At 40.8% G+C, this 14,114-nt stretch overlaps 1 long non-coding RNA gene across 1 annotated transcript in view; it reads right to left on the bottom strand.

The window, feature by feature from the left end:
• LOC140504917 (uncharacterized) overlaps window positions 1-14,114 on the bottom strand; it is a 99,256-nt gene that overhangs the window by 61,608 nt on the left and 23,534 nt on the right. The window contains exon 3 of the long non-coding RNA XR_011967282.1: window positions 6,454-6,497. This is a non-coding gene — a long non-coding RNA (uncharacterized lncRNA). The remainder of the gene's footprint in view (window positions 1-6,453; window positions 6,498-14,114) is intronic.

Raw genomic sequence — 14,114 nt, 5'->3', positions numbered from 1 at the left:
TCAAAGCCAACTAGGAACCAACATGGGTATGAAGTGTAAGGAAAGCATAAAAGTTTTGGAAATTATTAGAAAGTTGTTGGTAAATTTTCTCTCTCTTTCTACCTTCCAACACTGGCCAGGTTGTGAAGGTGGAGAGAAAGACAAGAAGAAATCAGGGAAATTTTTCCCCTCATATCAGAAAGGCAGATTGAGCAGCATTTTAATTATCTCATGGCTCACCTGAAAGAGAAAAATTTTTGCATATGCGATACAACCAAAAGGTAGTTATTCTGGTCATATTTTCAGTGAAACATGTCACTCCTAATTGGATGTTTAAGACAGATCAGAATTTGTTGTATTATTTGGCACTAAGGCAAACTGAGAAAATGCATAAATCTGAAAATGAAAAAAGACACCTCAGAGATAGAACTTTGAACTCCCAAGTGGAAGGGAGGGAACTAGGCGCCACTGGACTTTGTTCCAGAGTCTCCCTCACTTTCACTTGCAGTTTCACAACTTTGTCTTTCAAAAATATTTTTAAGGAGTGGACACAGACTTGAAATTTTCTTGAGTAAAAGTTAGAACCATTGGGATTTTTATTTTACTCTGTAATCCAGAAATGGTGTTAGAGAAAGCAATTTGTAATCTGAATTTTGTTGAAACTAAAAGATGTTGGAAAAATTGTGTGCATACAGTTATGTTATTTGAAATTTTATCAGTCCTACTAACCTTTTCTTATAATGTTTTGTAATTGCCATTTAGAAAACCAGGTATTTTCACCTTTGCCTGTTAAAGAAGTTACAGCTAAAATAATCTGGTTGTCATTTATAAAAGTTGTAAGATTGTTAACTAAGTTTTTGAAGTTTCTGTTTTAATGCTAAACCTAAAATTGTTAATTGATTACTGTGTGTGGAAAGAAATGAATGGAGTAAAAATTTTATTTAGACTGGTTCTGCCCATTCAGAACAGTCCTCCTGTCTGTTTGGGGTTGGCAGGCATGGGATCCATGCCAATTCCTTTTATTTTGTAAAACTGCCAAGGCCCCTTTCATATGGACAAGGTCATCAGTCCTAAGAAAGAAATTTGTTTGGCTTACATAATTCATAAAAAAATGAATGGGACTTGCTTAAAAGTTGTAATAGATAGAAAGGATTTTTAACAATTAGCTTTTATATCAGGACAAGTTTTAAATTTGAGAAGGAAGGATCTTAAATGGAATCTCTTATATATGTGAGTCCTGTTAAACTTCATTGCTTATTACAACTCCATGGGAATACAAATAACTGTATTTGGCTTTAAGTTGTGATTAGTGAAATTTGCTGTTTAAGTAAAAGCATTTGGGACCATAAATATTTTTGTTTAAGTTTGAATTTGGGTATAGTTGTCTGCATTAAATCAGCATCTGAGAGAATATGCCACACGTTACTCAGAGGGACTGTGATCCTGCATCCTGTATTGTTATCAGGTGAAATTTGTATCTGGAAACACCAAAGGGACAATTTGAGACTCAATCTAGGATGGGATCCTTCTGGTCAGTTTCCCCATTGTGTCCTTTTATAAAGGAATGTTTCCCACCTGACTATTCCTGAGTCTGGCTATAATACAGATACTGCATGATTGGAAAATTTCACTCCTATCTGAATTCAAACAGAGTCAAAGATGTTTTATCCTATGATATTTGCTATAGCACATGTCCCTACTTTTTCCATCTATAGCAAACTTCTATGATTAATTACAAGTAGTCAGTATAACAGGTGAGCCCCTTTGTGTAATCTTACTGGAAAACTTAATATTTTTATCTGAAATTGGAACATGTTCAGAAATTTATGTAAATGACTTAAGACTCACCTTAAGATGTCCCTATTGTTTAAAGGATTTTAAAAGCAGTAATGGTTTTTTTTCTGTAATCAGTCTCTTACTGTTACCAGTGTGAGATTCTATTATGCACTTTTATTAAAGCATTTTGTGATATCAAGGAATTCTGTAATACCTAAGAATTTGGTTTGTTATAATACTTTGGGAATTCATATTACTTAAGGACATTTTTATATCAACTAAGTTTTAATAAATTTTAATTATAAAAGGTTTGTTTTTGTTTCAAAGTGAAAAAACAACTATCATTTTAAAAGGTTTCACCTAATCTTCTTTATAAAAGTTTAGAAACTCTCTTAACATCGTGATAAAATGCCAACTGTTAAAAAAAAAAAAAGAAATATTTTTAGAAGAAATATTTTTCAAAATAAGGCTAAAGCCTACTAAAATTTTCATTTTCAAGATAAGGTATTGCTACTTAATATGTAATGATTTATAAAGCAGAAAAGATCTTGCTGTTTTAATAAGCAAAAGTTAAAATTAATTCGTGAACTTTTTAACAACTTAATTTCTAAAGTTTTTTCTTCCAGAGTGAATATAATCAGAAAAAGATAAAGAAGCCGATGAAACAACGATGATCATCTATTCAGTTGTGAGATTCAACTTAGAAATCTCTCTTGTTTAAGACAATACAGCTCTGCTAGTGAGCAGTAATAACTTATGCACTATCTTGTCTATGGTAGAAAAAGGAAACTGAAGCAGTCTGAATGATCAGTTCTAGAGATTTGGAAAGCTAAATATAAGTTTGATCAAAACATGTAGAAAGCAGATAAGAAGGTTGGGGACAAATGGGAATCATCCAAGCCCCTCCTATCCCTAGATAGTTACTAAGTATGTCAAGAGAGTGTGAGGAAGTCTGACAGTATTCTCACACCCACCTCACTTCTAGTTATTTTATTCTTACTCCTTTTTGGTTCTTGTTTGTTTAATCTTTGTGCCAGATTTGTATCTTCTAGGTTTCTCTGTCCAAGACCATCACCTATCACCCTCTGAATCATCAAGTTCTCATATTGGTTAAAGACCCAACCCCTCCAATGTTGGGACCCTGTGAGGCAGGGTCAGCTCTACATCCAGTCTCAGCAGGAAGCAGTTTCAGAAGCTGAGACCTTCATCCCTTATCCCAAAAATGTGTTGGGTCCCATCAGTTTAAAGGGGGACAGGGTGGTGTGCTCGAGTGCATGTACTTGGGCCCCAGTTCTAATATTGCATTTCTCTTTGCAAATCATTCATATTTCAGGAATACCATATAACCCTACAGGTCAGGCAATAGTATAAAGGAAGAATAAAACTCTCAACCTGTTCCTTCAAAAACAAAAAGGGGGAATGCTTGGTAGGTCCCCTCGGGAACAATTGGCACAGGCCATATGTACTATTAACAATTTAACCTTAGATTATGACAGCCTTACTCCTTCACAAAAATTCTTTTCATTTTTTGGCCATAATGATATCAGAATTATTAGTGAAAAGCAGATTACACCCCAGCAACAACAGGTGTTGTGGAAGGATGTCACTGAGGTGTGGAGAGGACCTGACAGGGTGTTAACTAGAGGGAGAGGATTTCTTTCTGTCTCCACACATGGCTGAGTCATGTGGGTCCAAGAAAGAGATAGGAGACCTGTCCAAGTGGATATAGAAGCTGCACCTGCACAAAGAGACCCGCTGGGGAGCAGAAGAAGAGGAAAGGCTAAAGGAGATACCAAACAGACCCTCATCAGGCTCCTCTTTTTACTGAATTCCCTTCACTTGGTTAAGGCTGACAAAAATGGGACTGTGACAGCATGAGGGGACAACACTTTTAATGTCACTTGTTTGAATTGCTCTGGGAATGCTTAAATAAATGAAAAAGTAGGAGGCCGTAAGGTGTTTGTCATTAGACAAAGTCCATTCACTCTCCTTCTGGCCAAGGAGGCTCAATGGTATCAACTTCCAGGAGATCAGACTATCGATTTGCTTTGCGGAAAATTGCTTTCTCATAAAAAAAGGTGTATTTCCTGTATTATTTTTGGAATTATTGCTTTAGTAGCCATTATTGCTAGCAGTGTAGCTTTAACAGAAGGTATTATGAGTGTACAAACAGAAGTTAAACAAGCCAAATATTTAGATCAATTGTCCAGAAATATTACAAGGGCATTTCAAGTACAAGAAAAAATTAATAAGGATTTTTATCAGGCTATTGATGAATTGCAATGGGATGTAATAGAAATAAATGAACAAGTTGAGATACCTTATATAGTAGATTGAAATGTGATTGTAGGTTTACCCATTTTTGTTTGTTAAATGTGAATTATAATGACACCCGTTATAATTTTACCAAAATTGCCAGTCACTTAAGAGGATTATGGAATGTTAACAATGTAACTATGGATATGGATGATTTGGAACAAATTGTTCAGATTATTGATGATGCCAGAAGTCATAGGGACTTGGATCCACCCGAGGCTGCACAACAGATTGCAGAAGTGATAAACAGAGCACAGGGTTTTTTTAAGTGACCTTGCACAAGACCTTGGCCTGTTGGTCATAGACCTTGCCAGAGTATTTTGTATTTGTATCTGTGCTCCTGCCCTGCAGTCCTTGATCATCAATACCATACATAACCTGGCATTCAACATTCGGATGAATAGGAAAGAGTCATTGTAAAACAAAAAGAGGGAGATGTAGAGAACCTTGAGGGCTTTGAAAGAGCCCCTTGTCAAGAGTTCCCCTCCTCCAAGGGAGAATAATAGCTGATTTGAGAAGTTAAGTGATATATTGTTCTCAGGTGCACGTGCTTCAATTCAGGTTTTGAAGTTCTAGGAATCAGGGCCCCAGCTATACAGGATAACATTCCAATAAAGAGGCCTTCAGGCCTCCCTTGCTACTTATCACGATCTGTTCTGTTTCATGCCTCAGTTGCTACCCCTGTGGATTTTTTACTATATAAGCACCCCGACCCCTCTGATTTGTTGGCTCCATACATCCAGAATAAACTCAGCTTTTTCATACTGCTGTGTCCCGCCTGTCTTTTCATCCTCACTCTGTGAGCCCCATAACCACCCCAGACCTGATGGACTGCCCTGGCCACAGCAAGCCATTGATCTGCTTATGCTGAGTTCTTAGCTTCCATTGAAACCCTTCCAATTCAGATTTCACTTCTAGTCTTTTGTTCTTCCATTCAGGGTTCTGAATTTCCAGTTATTTGTATGGTGAGGAAGAGTGTGTAGTGAAGGTGGGGGTGTCACCCACTTCTGATGACCTTCCTCTTGGTTCCAAGCACACGATACCCTGTGCCATCATTTCTCTCTGTGATGATTCTTCTTCCCTTTCCTTTCCCATGCAATTCTACTAACTTTTTTCCTTCTCCATTCTTGTCCTCTTCTTTCGCCTGGTCACCTTCCTCCTTTTCTTCTTTTTAACGTATCCCTTTCTAATTCTGTGGTGGTTTCATACTTAGCCAATCTCTTTTCTCCACTGGAACTATTTCCCTTGCAAGTATACACACATGCATACATATGTCTCTCTGTAGCTGACAAATAATCCTTTGCTAACTTCTCCATCAGCTGACTGGACTTTTGCCTGAATTTCTGCCTCCATAGGGAAAAAATGTTAGGGACTGACCAGACTCTCATTTCTTGGACTTCTCAGTTTTGGATCTGGGGGGCAAGACAGACATGGATTTAGGCAGCATTGGAGGAAGTCTCTGGGGTCAGTAATTTGATGTAAGGAGCTGAGTGGAATAGGTTTAGTGAAGACTTCTCAGATTGTAATTCTTCTCCCAGGGGTGAGGTAAGACTGAGAGGCTCAAGGTTACTATATTTGTAGAACAGAATAATTCCATATAAGGATATAAAACTGTGTAGTACATTAGGGTCTCAGTGATTGGATAAGTTTACCTAATTCTTCAATGTCTTCATTTCAAAAGGGATTGGTTAGATTTCGTGTCTAGAATGTAAGATCATATTCTCAGCTAATGAGAATAATGGTCAGTGGGGGGGAGGGACTTGCATTAGGGTCTATATAAATCACTGCCTTTTCTTTGTCTTCAGCTTTCCTACTCCAGGTGAACTCATATAGGATTGTCCCGCTTCTTGAGAATTGAATAAATAAACTTTCTGTCATCACTTTGAGAGGCCTCTGAGTAATTAATTTAAGTAGAGATTCGAGCCATCCCACACAGAGCTCACTAGGAATTTAAATGATTGCTACTCTGGGAGCAGCCTAGAAATGGAAGTCATTGTCACTTGGGGAGGGGAGAGAGGGAGGATGTGTGTGTGTGTGTGTGTGTGTGTGTGTGTGTGTGTGTGTGTGTGTGTGTGTCTTCTTTTCCCAATACCTTTTGGAACTACTGACTTTATGGTCACTTCTATATCAAGATATTAGGGAGCTCCTGCGAATCTCCCCTTCCCAGGAGGAAAGAGAAGCTATAGAAGTTAAGAAGAGCAGCTATCAGCCACTTAGAAGTTCTACTTTCTTCCTCATTGTTTCTGAGTGAGGGATTTCTTCCTGTGCTGATACTCAGCAAGTAAAAGGCCTCAGACAAAGGAAAATTAATCTGATTTTCCCCGGCCAAACCCAGCCGTGGCTAACTTCCACCCTCTGTTTCCTCTGTTCCTATTCACTCACTTCTCCTATCTTGGTCTCCAAACTTTTTTGAACATAATCTTCATCTGCAAAAAAACAAAACAAAACAAAAACAAAATTCAACATGTATTCCCACATGCATATGTTTACATTTTTACAAATGATATACAATCATTACTGTACAAGCACTAATAATTCTTCAAATTGTCAACTCATACAAAACTAGACATTTAAAAGGATATTCAAAAAAAGAAATAATATTTCATTTTCAAGTCAATAGTGAGCCCAAGTCACTGAGCAGGGCAGTGACATGGCCAGACTTCTGCTCTAGGAACATCACTTTGGGAGCAGTGTGGAGGATGGATTAGAGAGACTAGAGGTGGATGTACCATTCAGGAAAATGCAGATGTCCATGTCAGGGGTGTTAAAGGTCTGAACTGGGGTAATGGCTGAGGAGTGGAGGGAAGGGGACATATGTGACCTGTGATGGATCCAGAAAAGGATACGATCACAAATGTGGAGGAAGGAGAGGGAGGAGTTCAGAATGACAGAGTGGTTGTAGGCTGAAGGAGGAGGAGGAAGAAGGTGGTGCCCTCAATAAAAAAACGAGCTTTGGGGAAAAGATAATGTGTTGAGAACTATGATGAAGACCACAACCCCTTTATGACCTCTAATCTCATACAAGTCATTCTATCCCCCTCCCAGCCATGATGAAAGTGGGAGGAGGCAAGACTGTTATCAAGAACTTCTTGTAGCAGCTCCCAGTGCTCTGGGGGACAGGGTGCGCTGCAGGATGGGGTCAGTTTTTCCAGTGACACCTACAGTACAGCTGCCCAAGTATCTGTTAGTCTGTAACGGTCCCCACTTTCTCCTGTCTCCTTTTTAACCCCATGTAATCTGACTCCCAACTTCATCCCTCCACTGAGACTATTCTCTCCAAAGTGAGCCACCATCTCTGTACTGAGAGATCTGAGAAAGAAAGCAGCAGTGTGTGTCCTTGGACAAGTCCCTAGCTACTTTGTTCCCAAGGTTATTGGAAGGAGAGTCATAGCATTATATATTACCAAGCATTCAAATTATGCTTCAAAGAGCGCAACTCTGAAGGACTGGCCATGTTGTTTGAATGCAAAATATATGCTTGCCAAAAAAACTATTTTATGGAGAACTCACATGGGGCGGGCAATCACATGGTGGTCAGAAGTGATACAAGGACACTCTCAAAGTCTCTCTCAAGAACTTTGGATTTGACTGTGCAACATGAGAGACACTGGCACAGGACTGCTTAGCATGGCATGCCCACATCAGAAAGAGTACTGTGCTCTATGAGCAAAGCAGAATTGAGACAACACAAAGTAAGTATAGGATGCCCAGATTTGGAGTATCCACCCCCAAAATTCATATGGACTATCTGTGCCCAACTTGTAGCAGAGCATTCCAAGCTCTTTTTGGTCTGATCAGCCACAGTCTAACACACTGAAACTTCACTTTATCATGGTGATGTCATTTTGGTCCTCTTTGAAATCAAAGGACAGCAACTAACCAACTGAGAGATCTCAAGGCCTCTTCTCAGTCCCCATCCTTCAGGACCTCTCTGCAGCACTAGACTGGTGACTACTCTTTCCCACATGGATACTCTCTCTACCCTGGTTTTTCCTGATTACTTTGTCCTGGTTTCCCTCCTACCTCTCTAGGTATTCTTCTCAGTCTCCTTTGGGGGATCATCATCTGTACCTCATCCTTTAACTAGAGAATTCTGCTGAAACCTGTAGAGTACTGACCCCTTGTCATCTAGTCCTTTCATGACTCAGGGACAGAGGGACAGAAGCCATACTACTAATAATTCAAGTCTAGTCCCCAAACACTGCCCCACCCAACCATCTCCTGAGAACAAACTGACCACCCCCTCTAAGGGAAACCTGTCCCATGTATATAATACAGTCATGTCTCTTCCACTCTTTTTGCCTCCTTTTCAGTCAATCTGCTTCCATCTCCACAGAAGCAAAAAAGAGTCACATGGACCTTAAAACCTCTTTGTATTTTGTTTGTTTCAAGGATTTCCATGGCCAAATACTTCTTCACCAAGAGGCCTATGGGCAATGGTCTTCTCCTAACCTTAGAAGGCTGCTCCTTTTAGAGCAGACTTGGTCTGCTCCTAGAATTATACTCAAGGCTTAACCATTGCTGTAGAACCAAGCAGAGCATCCACTCCTTGCCCTGGCACAGCCTTGGAAATGCAGGATCACTTGTACATGACAATATGGCATCAGAGAATGATATTGTGGGGGACATAAAAATAAAAGACATCTTTATATCAGACCAGTACTTGATCACCTCCCTTTCATTACTGATAGTGTAAATGTGTGCTAGTGAGTGACTGAGTGAGTGTGTGTGTGTGTGTGTGTGTGTGTGTGTATCTGTGTATAACCTGCTGTGCCTGCTGGACTTTAACTGCCCTTTTGGATGATCAGCATTCCAGATGTCTCTTCTTCCTTGAGGAATCAGCACCTACTGGCTAGTTCAGCCTGGACACACTGGACAGTGCTCAGTATAGTGTTCCTTGTACTGCTCTGATCAGTAGAATGAAGAGCAACGTTTTTTTTTTCTTTAGAGATGTCACTCTAGGAATTCTGGAGCCAAGACAATTGCAGTGGAAGAGGAATGAGAGAAGGAAGCCCTGGGGATCTGCCATGGAGTGAGTGTGAGGGAGAGGCAAAGATCCCAGACTTCCTCTCTCTAAGGGAAAGCAGTGCCAAGAGCATGCTCATTAAAGGCAAAGCAGAGATGGTTCCCAGGACATGATTCATTCTTCATGTGGTTGTACCAGAATAGGAGGTGCTCTGTCTCTCAGAGACTTTGTGCTACATAATGGAGTTGACCAATGGCCTGGAAGAAAGCAGAGGGAAGGAAGGAGGCATCAGTGATATTATGAGGAGAACTGGCCCCGTTAGAGGGTTGCCAAGGCAGCACCAAAGAAGTTTGAGAATGAGCAATAGGACAGGGTCAGTCACACCATATGGCGATAGCAGGCCCAAAGCAGATAGGAAATGTGTGCACCCTATGTTAGGACCCTAGAAAAAAGTCCTGATTGCCCCTACTCTTATTTCTTCTCCATCTTTTATGTACTTCTTACTGCTTTCCCACTCTTTGACATTCATGAAAATGAAGGGCACTGGTAAGTCTGTACTCTGACTTCTACCTTATACCAGAAGATGATGAGAAAGCACAGTGGGGAGTGCTTGATTAGGGAATGAGGTCATGGCTCCGAGTTTGAGCCAGCTCTATAAATTTGGCTTTACACAGGATAAGGCTAGGTCCATCTGAGGAGGCTGAATTTGCTGACATGCTGTACAGTCCTTCAGTTCTGGTTCCTGACACCTTTTTAATCTACTTTGTAATTAAGACCCCCAGGACCAGAATTATGAGGGACTGAGTCATCATGGCAGAGAAAGAGAAAAAAGCATAGCCCAGGTGGTAAGTGACTTTACACCCATTACCTGGAAAAAAGAAGTCAACATCCGGGTGGGTTAGTCCTGCCTAAGTACACGAAGATAAACGCTGATGCAAGCTAATCATTTCTGAAAGGTGCAGGTTTTTTCCCGGTAACTCAACTCAAGTCTGAGATAATTTTTAACTCAGTCCTTCCACATCTGTGGAAATCAAACAACAGAAGAAATATTGTAGCTGTGCCTGCAAAAGAACTGTGTTCACCTTTTCTTAGGACTTTGTACTCAAATATGTTTCTTTTTTAAAAATTTTATTTGGTTTTAGTTTTCAACTTTCATTTCTGTAAGATTTTGAGTTCTAAATTTTCTCCCCCTTCCTCCACTCAAACAAGACAGCATGTGATCTGATATTTGCTTATATTTCTTAAGCTATGTTTCCATATTACTTCTTTCTTTCTTGTGAATTTTTTTTTTTAATCTTGGGACCCTCAGATACACCCCTGATAACCTGTGCAGTAATCTGAAGACAGAGCAAGAGGGAACTGGCATGCTTTAAAAATAAATTCTGGAGGGTTTCTTTTCTTCCTTTTTTCTTTCTTTAATTTTTTTTTTTTTAAACAAAACCTACGCAAACAGATGAGCTATCTCCATGAGTACACAAGGTAATCAAGAGACTGAATGCCTTATCTACAAATGAATCAGAGTTTGGAAAGTGGGCCCAGAAGTGGGTCCACAGCAGAGCAGCCACTGATCCAGGAACAGACTCAGAGCTTTGAAGTCCTGAGAGCTCCTGCCTTGCTCCCCCCACATACCAGTCCTCCCTCCTTGTGCTACATTGTCCTCTGATTTCCTGCTGCTGTATTCTAGAACTCCCCTCAAGGACCCGTCACTGTGATTGGCCTTGCTGAGCTCCTTCAGGCAAAGCATGGGGAGGATATCATAGCCCCTTGTCATCTCTCCTTTAAGGTGTATGCCAAGAAGATGACTGTGGAATGGTTCCAAAATGAGACCCTTGTGTACAGGTACCATGATGAGGACAAGTTGGAGGAAACCCAGACCCTGAGTTCCAAGAGAGGACTGAGCTACCAAAACCTGACATGACTGAGGGGTGGTCTTGAGAATCTATCAGGTCCAGGTCTCTGATGTTGGTCCATACTCTTGCCATTTCCTGTCACCTGACTATTGCAATGATGCCCTCTTTGAACTGCAAGTAGCAGATAAGTCCCACTTGGTCTATGGCTTCCTTTTGAAAGAACATTGAGTCAAATCCCCTCATTTCACAAATGAGGAAAATGAGGCACCGAGAGGGAAGATGCTTCGATCAAAATCATATAGCTTGGAAATGGCCAGGCTGAAAGTCAAACTCAGTTCTTACTACACGTTTGGTCATTTCCTTCTCTTCTAAACACCCCTTGGATACAGCATATGTGAAATCATGTGCTTTGAGGAAGGGACCAACTCACTTTGCAAACAGAACCCTGACTCATGGCTTCCATTTTCTTTTCTCCTTTGATCCCTCAGGCCTGGAGTTTCTCACTAAAGAATTATGGAGGCCTTCCTGATATCCTGGGGTTCCTGAAGTCAGATCATTATTTTCTTTCTTTCTTTGCAAAAAAATAATTCCAAAAAAAAAAAATATTCCAGGCCTCCAGGGAAGAAACCTGGTCTCATTGCTTGCAAAATTTCTAGTCTAGCTGAGAAGAGATGATGATTAACACACCCCAGTTTATAGGGGTCTAACAGTCTATAGGAGAGCGAAAAGTAATATTGCTCAGTGGATAGAGTCCTGGCCTTGGAGTTGGGAAGACCTGGGTCTAGATGCTGTCTCTGACTGTATTAGTTGTGTGAGCACAGGTGAATAACTTAAGCTCTTTGGACCAACTTAATTCCAAAAGTGAATTTATTCTACCTGGATCCACACTGACAAAGACACAGGCCCTAAGGTAATGATGTAAATAGCTAGGTTCCAATTATAACAAACTGAAGGTATTCCAATTGACATGATTTGAAGGTTTTATTATATGAAATATGGTTATTGATTGAGACCCAATGGTGATATGCAGTAGGGATTCAAATAATGTGATCACTTCAAGGAATCCATTATATAAATAAATGAGGACCTACCTGTATAATCAAGTTGTAGATTATATGGGCCATAATTTAATTCAATTCCAAAAACATTTATTAAGCACCTACTATATGTAGACCCTTATGCTTTGGTGGGGGAGATAGAAAGTTAATATAAGAAAGGTCCCTGCCATCATGTTGCTCAGGTTAAGGAATAAATTAATATAGTAAGGCATAAGTATAAAATACAACAATCAAAGATAACAGCATGAGAAAGGTGCGAAATGAAATGATGTGGAGGAGAAAGGTAGATCGAAGAGGATAGAAAATAATATGTGGTATGAGGTAGTAGAGATTTTTTCAATGTTAGCTACTTTTCTCTTAAATTGAGCAGTGAAGGGTTAGTCATGGGATAGGGTAAAAATGTCATGGAAAGCCTGGGACAGGGGAGACTTGACTGGATTCTTAGACCAATGGGAAGGAGTCATTGGACAAGGAGACAGATGTGAGAGAAGGGATGAGAATGTGGTCCAGGGGAAGAAAGGAGAAAAGGGTTGGATCAATGGCCCAGGGAAAGAAATCAGCTTTAATGAGCAGGAAGGCCTCTCCTTCTGTGGCCAGAGGAAGGGATGAGAGTGAATGAAGATACAGAGGAGCTCTGACAATGAGGAAGGGAAGGGAGAAGACTCACACTCGTGCTCCTGTTGGACTGTCTCACCAGGACTCAGCTTCCTCATAGAAACTCAGGTCTGGAAAGGCACTCAGAGAACAGCTAGTCCAGCCAGTGCCTAAAAGGAACTCACTGAAACATCTGAAACATCATCAGCCTCTGACTGAAGAGTGGGAGGAGGCCTTGGCCTCTTCTGAGGCAGCCCTTCCCCTCTGGGACTAGGGCAGGTCCAGGCACACCCACAGAAGACCCTCAGTAGGCACATCTTGTCTTGATAGGAAAAATCCTCCTCCGGAATATTTTAGAAGAGTCCTGAGTCAGGGAGGGAGCACTTTTGGACTACAGACCAGGTCTAGCCCTGAGCTTTGCCATCATCCAACCTCAAAAGAATGTCCCTCTGGCCATGGCTACAACTCAGAGGATAATTAGCCCCTGACAAAACTGTTCCTTCATAGAACAGAGCAGTCCAAATCTGAGGTTTCAGAAAGAAAGAAATTTCATCATTTCATTCAAAGCACTTATTTCACATTTGGAAAACTGGGGCACAAAGTGGCAAAGGGATGGGATTTGACCCTAGTTCTCCTGACTCCAAGCCCATCTTTTTCTTTTGTTAAAAATGGGGTTTTCCATTTCCTTTTTTCACCAATTTGTCTTGCACAGACTGCCAGATTCATCTCCCTAAAACATAGCTGTGGTCATGTCACTTCAATTGCTCAAGAAACTTCCATGGCTCCCAATTGTCTTGGAGTCCTCCACCGTCTAGCCCCACCATAACTGTCCAATGTTATGGCCTCTCCCTCTACCCTATTGTCCATGTTACTGAGGAGGAAATTAAAAAATTTAAAAAAAAAAACTTGGCTCCTCAGAGTTTAGGGGGAAGGAACTGGAAGAGGTGAGAGATGCTGATAGAAACTATTTGGAATTGAAGTATTTCATCTCTGGAAAAGATCTTAGAGGTTATCCAAGCCTATTTACTGAAGAAGAGACTAGAGCCCAGTGAACTATAGAAGTTCACTTAGCCTGTAAGTAACAGAGTCAAAATTTGAAACCAGATGTTCTGATTTTCCCAGTCTGGAGGAGTTTCTGCTCTGCTGTATCATTCTGCTGCCCCCAACCCACTCCTTTTATACATGGTCAAACCAAGGTCCAGAGAGGGTAATGGACTGATGTGACCATTTAGTGGAAGACTGACCCCAGGGCTACTGGACTCCAGGTTGCTCAGCTAAGAGCCAGAGAGAACTTTTCAATTGAAGTGACAGGACCAAATTCAGAATGGACTTTAGCAGAGCGTGGCATCTATGAAATCCTGAGAACTAGGCTGGGTCTCTAGAGACCTGGAATCTAGCACCATCTCTGTCATTACCTCAGCTCTTGGACAAGTCTCTTCCCCTCTCTGTTCTCTTTTCCTCTGGGGTTAGACTAGATGTGATCTAACATCCCATCACCTCCTGAAAGTCTCTGAATCTATAAGGACCCAACTGTGAAGAAGTGGAAAGAGACCTGAGTTGGGAATCAGACCACCC

The sequence above is a fragment of the Notamacropus eugenii genome, chromosome 5 (genome assembly GCF_028372415.1).
Source record: "Notamacropus eugenii isolate mMacEug1 chromosome 5, mMacEug1.pri_v2, whole genome shotgun sequence".
NCBI lineage: Eukaryota > Metazoa > Chordata > Mammalia > Diprotodontia > Macropodidae > Notamacropus > Notamacropus eugenii.
The sequence above is the reverse complement of the archived record's forward strand: the minus strand, read 5'-3'. Positions and strand labels throughout refer to the sequence as shown.